This window comes from Leopardus geoffroyi, chromosome A1 (genome assembly GCF_018350155.1).
Source record: "Leopardus geoffroyi isolate Oge1 chromosome A1, O.geoffroyi_Oge1_pat1.0, whole genome shotgun sequence".
Taxonomy (NCBI): Eukaryota; Metazoa; Chordata; class Mammalia; order Carnivora; family Felidae; genus Leopardus; species Leopardus geoffroyi.
This window is the reverse complement of record NC_059326.1, coordinates 101,433,956-101,441,484: the sequence shown is the minus strand read 5'-3', so window position 1 is coordinate 101,441,484 and position 7,529 is coordinate 101,433,956. Positions and strand designations below refer to the sequence as shown.

The 7,529-nt window shown below is 42.5% G+C and overlaps 1 long non-coding RNA gene across 1 annotated transcript; it reads right to left on the bottom strand.

Moving 5' to 3' along the window:
• Positions 1 to 302: 302 nt before the first annotated feature.
• On the bottom strand, positions 303 to 5,420 carry LOC123602570. The gene is made up of 3 exons (XR_006714503.1): positions 4,747 to 5,420; positions 1,961 to 2,072; positions 303 to 417 (listed from the first exon to the last, which is right to left on the bottom strand). It is a non-coding gene; the product is annotated as an uncharacterized LOC123602570 (long non-coding RNA).
• Between the last annotated feature and the right edge of the window lie 2,109 nt (positions 5,421 to 7,529).

Below are 7,529 nucleotides of genomic sequence, written 5' to 3'. Positions count from 1 at the left end.
GTCTAAGTTCATAGGCTTGCTAAATAGTCTCTTCCATGCTCAAAGTTTGAAAGGAACGCCAGATCTAAAATAAATGCATCATCATACAAACAATATATTTTCCTATGTATTGAAATTGAGTGAAAATTACTGTGAACAAGTAAGTATTTTTAGCTTAAATTTGATCAGGCTAAACATGACCGTTTTACTATCAATGTGATCAGGAAAATGACATTTTTCTTATGAAAAAGCTACAGAGGAAAATAATCCTTTTGATATCCATTATGAAAGATTTTTTTCAAAATGCATACCATTTAAGAATTTACAAACTTGTATAGACACGATCATTTTTGTCCACGCCTTTGATTCAATCGCAACATTTTCATTGTAAAAATTCGGAAAGCCGTAAATGGCGAAGATAGAACAATGAGCCCAAACCTGCAAAGAGGAAACTGAAGTTATTCATAATCGTTCTCACTGGCAATCAATATGGTATTGATTTTCTATTCTTGTTCCTCTTGCAGTAATGTCCTTGGCTTGAAACTCAACCCAAGCTAGGAAATATCAGCAAATAAAGCAATTTCCAACCTAAGGAAATGGAAAGAGAAAACAAGACGGCAAAAGCCTGGATCTACTTCAGAGATGAAAATAACTGGCTGCTGTCCGTTAATTCTACTGGTCAGAAAACAGTGGCAAGGTGACCCAGGCTACAAGTAGGGCCCATGTGAACTTCCGGGTTTCATTCTGATCTACAGCTAAAGACTACACCAGTATCCTAACAGAAGCATCTCCAGTGGCCAAGAGTAATCCAGGTCTCAATGGATTCACATCACCACTGCTACAAAATCTACTCCAAATGCACACCCCTCTGGCCGTGAGTCAATGGCATTATCCGAGTACGTGAGGAAAAGTAGCATCTCATTCAAATTTAAAAGGAATTGATCAAATTGGGAAAATTTTCAACTATCATGCATTAAAGCACAAACTATTTAAGAAGCCCTGGGGAAATTCATTCCAGAAGTGGAGCACCGTAATTTCTTACAAAATGGAACATGTTGAGGCCTACATTAAGCAATTCACAGATAAAGATCAAAGCCCACATTTCCAACTGGGAAAACTGGATTCAAGATAAAGGAACATCAAATCACAGAGTTTTGCTTGGTACGTGTCAGTTGAGTAGTTTTGGGGCAATTCAATAAAAATGACTTTCCAGGGACAAGCTGTGGTTGCTTTCTTGATTTTATAATACTGTTTTTCATCATTATTAACCAAATCCAAGAGTTCCTACACACACAAAGCAGACATGGCAGAAGATGAACTGTGTCTGCCTCTAAAGCACAAAAGCAGTTGTAAGACATCTGCTTTTAAATATTTCTTTCCTTGGGTTTCTTTTCTAAAATATAGTTTCTGGGAAACTTTTACTGTGTAACAAGGCTTCCGTCCAAGAGAAGACCACAATTATTTGACATCAAAGGTACTAAGATGGGTTGCTTAAATAATCGCCAAAGAACTTTTCAAAATAGAACCATGAAAAGATCGTTTCATTTTCCAGAATGCAACATTTGGATCATGAGTCACGTCAACTTTCCCAAAGCAAGGCTTCTTGTAACCACATAGGAAGTGTATATATCTTGTTGCAAATGGTAGAGTCCTATAGCCGGAAAGGCTTAAAATCCAACTTGGCAGGTAAGGGGTGCAACCCATGTCAAAAAGGAAAAAGTCAACAGCACCACACCCACGCTGAAATCTGCAAAGTCCGTAAGGGTGGTTCCCTCTACTCAGGCATGCTCACCCTCTTGTCAAGCATCTCTCTTCAGAATCTTCCAGACTGGTGACAGAGTGATTTCCTGAACTACGCCTACACTGACTTCCTTCTGCCAAAGCATGGAATAAACCTGACAGCTCTTTTCCCTTCAGCCCACCTCTGTTACATGCACGAAAAACCGAAACCAAAACCACCCTAAGCTTTGTAAGCACATACCTTTTAATTAATTACAGTAACTCTGACGTGACACTGAGGGATAGGTAATTATTCAGATATTTTTCCGTGCTGGAGTTTTCTACATTCATAGAATCATGGAGCCCGAAGTGGCCTGCAAATTACACAAATATATTGCTTTGGCTAAAACACACATTTAAATTTTTTTTTTTCAACGTTTTATTTATTTTTGGGACAGAGAGAGAGACAGAGCATGAACGGGGGAGGGGCAGAGAGAGAGGGAGACACAGAATCGGAAACAGTCTCCAGGCTCTGAGCCATCAGCCCAGAGCCTGACGCGGGGCTCAAACTCACGGACCGCGAGATCGTGACCTGGCTGAAGTCGGACGCTTAACCGACTGCGCCACCCAGGCGCCCCTAAAACACACATTTAAATGACTATGTAATATGCCCTCATTTACGTAGAAGGCAAATGGTTCGTGTTAATTATTTTCGAATTAGGCGATGGTCCGTTAGAATACATGATAGTAATTAGATGTCAAGCATATAACTGAATGAGAGCTGTTAGGCCGTTTGTGGTAGATCTGATGTTGGTATCAGATACCACTGAACTAGATGACCCCACATCACATCTTCTGGGCACCCCGGAACACACCATCCTTTGAAGTAAAACAGGTACTTAATGGGAATCCAGGCAATGCAACGCTTTCTGTCAGGTATCATTTGATAGTCATACTGTAACTGGTAAGAAATTGGTAAGATGAGTGAACACAGGGAAACTCCTGGCAACAGATGCCGATGGAAATGCGGAGAGTCTGGGATCGGTTATCTATTGTGCCAGGATTTATAAGCAAGTATTAAGACACGCTTCTCTGGCTGCCTGTTCATTCAGATTTAATCATATGATCACCTGGAATGAAATATCCACTGAAGATAAGACCTTCCGCAGCCCCATGGCTAATGCCGTAACACAATACACAGAGCCTGAGGTGAGTGTTGACACGTCCAGTGTCTCCTGGATCCTTTATGCTTCCTGTCCTAGTGTAACGTTCCTTACCATACCCATTTCACTCTTCCAAGGGTCCTGGCACAGACAATGAATCTCAGGCTCAACCTAGGATAAGGATTGAGGAAAACCAGATGAAAGAGTTGCTACATTTGGTTCCCAAAGGCTTGAAGTTGGTGAATGACAGCCAATTCCTACAGCAGGGCTTACAAAACACACACACACACACACACACACACACACACACACAATCTTCCATCTCTTTAAGTTGCTGGACTAAAATGGCCAGACATAAAATTCAGAATTTGATCTGGTGGGCTGTTGAATCATGTTCACGGAATCCACAGCTCTTCTCCATCTCTTGTGTGACAATTAGAGCAGTTGTGGAAAAAGAGTGGATCTATAAGGAGAGCAATGAGGATACGTGGAAGGTGAAGAATTTCCCAAAGGGTAGTCTCTTTCCTCTTTGGATAAGTCTGCAACCATCTTGCTTGAAGTGCTTGTAATAGCCTTACCTGAGGAAGTTCTCACACAAGGGAAATCTGAGTTCCTGTGCCTGACCTCCACCGACCCTGATAATCTCCAGGCCTATAATTAGAGCCTGTAGAGAATAGCCCTCAGAGATTCTATTTGATTTCTATTAACAACAGCAATACCCCCTCTGGGCCTGGAGAGGCCTGCTTTCAGCTCCCAGAATGACCACAGATTTTCACCTACAATTCTCAGACCGGAGTCCATGCACATGTATCCCTAACGCATGGAGAGGAGGCATGATGCCTTGAAGAAAGCACCCTGTAATATGCTAGTACGTTCTATGATTTTGTTTCCAGCTCTCCACAAAGGAAACTATTCATTCACCAGAACGACTGTGCAATGAGGAGAGGGAAATACCCCGTCCTCTCAGGGGTTGTTGGACATTGGCTCTGAGCTAACACTAATTTTTGGGAACGCTAATTTTGGGGAGACTGTTGGTGTGGTCCACTGGTGAGAATGGAGGCCAAAAGAGATCAGGTAATGACGATAGTTGTGACCCGAATCCAGCTCGTGGAGGCCCAGCAGGTTCCTGATCACATCCGATGATTTTCCTGGTTCCTAAGTGCACTATCCGTACAGATAACCTCAGCAATTGACCAAATCCCGGCCCTGGATTCCTGACCCTTGAGGCACCAAAATGTGTTTTTTCAGCATAATCATTAAGAGTACTCCGTTCACTATCAAAAATACACTGGTTTTAGTGATACATTGTACAGTCACCCCAGCCTATTGTGGTAGGAAGGACCCAGGAAAACTCTTAGAACTTCCTCTTCCCATCAGAAAGTAAATTGAAAGCCATATCATATCCTTGGGAGGAGGCTGGGAAAGGTGGGGTAGAAATACAAAGTTAACTGCTACCCTCAAAGACTTAAAAGAAGCAGAGGTAGCTCGTTTGACCCATGCAGAAATCACCTGAGTCTCCCAGATGTGTCTTAAACATTCTCACCCAGTTGATGATCATGAACTGAATCTGTTTTTCAAATCAAAGAGGCCCATCCAGACATCATTTCTTTACTGGAGCAAATAAAAACAGTTTTTGGTTTACGTCTATTGATCTCACCAATGCTATTTCAATAAATAAGCTCAGAAGGTTATTATCACTTGGCAGGAGCCTAGTATACTGATCCTGTCTCAGGAGTACAGGAGCTCTTGAACTCTATGCCAATTTGGCCATAGCGTCCTTGATGGTCTCATCATTTCAGAGGGCATTGTGCTCGTCGAATATATCGCTTCCTGCTGAGAATACCCAGTAATAGAAAGTAGCAATGACTTTCGATGGGCCTCTCACCTGTCTGAGGTACATAGGGATATCCTTGTCAATATGAAAGACAACTTAATACACCTTGCATCGGACAGCGGTAAAGAAAAAGTTGTAACACTTGACAAGCCTCATTGGGTTTTGGAAGTAACATATGATACAGGTGTGCTCCTTTGATTCATTTACAAGAAAGCCCAAGTGGCTGCGAATTTTGAGCAGAACGTGGGATCTGAGAAGGCTAGAAAATGTAAGTTTCGCAGTAGGCAGCTCTTTATGACCTAGTGAATCCAGAAGGACTCAAAAATTCCGCAGCAGATTGGAATGCTGTCTAAATCCTATGAAAATTCCAATAAACAAACCACCGTAGAGGCCCCTAGGGTGTTTGAGTGTAAGCATATACTCTTTGACAAGTAATACTTCTCCTTTTGAGAAACAGCTGTTGGCTTGCTCTTGGTTCCTGGTAGGGGTTGAACACCTGTCCTGAGAACTCCATTCATGAACCTCCTTTTGCAAATGAGATGTTTGTAATAAAATTGGACATTCCTTGAGACACCCTGTGCCTGCGATGAGCCGGTTAACACAGTGGTGACCCTGAGACTCTATAGAACCTAAGCACGGGCTGCTGCAGAGCCGGCTTTGGGTCCTCTGTGTCCCTCTCTCTTTCTCTTCCCCTCCCCCTCTCACACCCACACGCCCTCTCTCTTTCTCTTGTAGAATACATAAACTTAAAAAAAAAAAACGGGCGCCTGGCTGGCTTAGTTGGTTAAAAGTCCGACTTCGGCTCAAGTCGTGATCTCTCGCAGTTTATGGGTTCAAGCCCCTCGTCGGACTCTGTGCTGACAGCCCAGAGCCTCTGGAGCCTGCTCAGATTCTGTGTCTCCCTCTCTCTCTGCCCCTCCCCTGCTTATGCTCTGTCTCGCTCTCCGTCTCAAAAATGAACATTAAAAAAAATTGAAATAAATAAAAATCTGATTCTGTGAAAGCAATTTACATTTAGCGCAACCTGGTTTCAAGACAATGCAATTTCTGTGTTGCAAAAGAATTTTGACAACTTCCTGCAATTTATTGAAATGAAATTTAACTTTGGGGGAGCAGAACATCGTACTCTAACAAACGCAGTGAGAAGTTGACTATCGTATTTCCTTTAGATACCAGAGGTGACCAGTTATGGGAGTTCTTGAATTCAGTATCCAGAAATCTCCTGTGCATTTGTCTAGATTCCACTGGAGGACTGAGGGTACCGTGCAAGTTGTTGCCTCCAGAAGCCTGAGAGAAGGAGACTGAGCAGGGCAAGGTAAGATATTTCCCTTAAGCGGCTGGTAGCAGCAGCATCAAGGAGGTGAGTATACATCATGATGGAGGAGGGATACCAACGACAAAGAAAAAGTGATGAATGAAGTCAGATGTTGGGAAAGCAGAAATAAATCTGAAAGTAGAAAGGTTAGGGGGATAGCTTTCTGCATAGAGTTCACACGGGACGCCCAAGTAGCTGCGTGGCATGGGAACAGCCCAGAAAAAGTTGAGGCCATGTGAGACCAGGTACCTGGTCAGCAATCTTCTGGGCCAGGGTGGGGAGGCTGAGTTTCAGGTAGCAGCTTATTAGCATGGTAAAGTGTCTCGATTTCAGCCCAGGCATCACTGAGCACCAAGCCTAGTGGGCTGTGGAGTTAGGTCCGCTTTCACCTGCGGACGTGCCCACAGCACAGTCACTGGGAGACGAGCTCTGCCACTGGGGGATGCCTCCCATATCCCTTTCTGGGTCACTGGGCTACCTGTGCCTGTGAAGAAGAAAGGTGATCCCCTCTGCCTCCTCAAGTAACATGAGGATTCTCAGCATTTCTTCCGCCTGTATTTGAAGACGGAACTGGGCTGCTGACACATAAAGGGGTTCCCTCCACACCAGACGATTTGTCTTCCTCTGACACATTTGAGAGATTAGAAACTGTTCCGTGACATATGACTCCACTGCCTTTACATGGCTGAAATAGCTTCAAAATTTTCAAGAGAAAGGACAGTGGTTCTTATGGGCAATCCTGTTTATCGCGTATCAATACAAAATTCCAACGGCTCACAAGAGAGAAGAAAGGATCCCAAACTTAGACTTGGTAGGCAAGATATGGAGTAACTTGAAAGAAATTGGTGCCGTCGTTTGGAAGGTTCTAAATAACACCGTTTAAATAAAATTCAGGAAGAGACACACTTGGCTGGCTCAGTTGGCAGAATGTGCAATTCCTGACCTCAAGATTGTGTGTGTTCAAGCCCCATGATGGGTGCAGAGATTATTTAAAAATAAAATTTTAAAAATCAGGAATAACTTCATACAAATGGTACCATAACTTAAAGCCAAAGTTATTTTTTATACAGTGATTTCTGAATTCCAAAGTGGCTTACGTTTTTCTAGTTGGCCATGGGTTCATAAAGACCCTTAAGTCCCAACAACTTAACATTTGATAACTTCAAATGCATTATGTATAATTCTGTATTTCCGTGATGTGGTTTTATATTTTGTTAACATGTTTTCATTGAACGTTTTCAACCTGCAGTTGACCGTAGCGAGTAGGCCAAAATAAAAATAAAGGAACCGTTTATTGAAATTTCATTACACGAATAAGGAAAGACATTACCAACTTCTAAACCTGACATAAATGGCAAAGGACAAAAACTTTTTTTCAACATAGCAATAATTGATACCTTATATAGTCAGTGAGTCCATACCTCACTGTTTACTATCAGTAAACAAAAGAGACCCCAATTCTTGCCATCATGGAATTTATGCTATGGTTATCTCTGACTTCTTTCCTCCCTGTATTTCC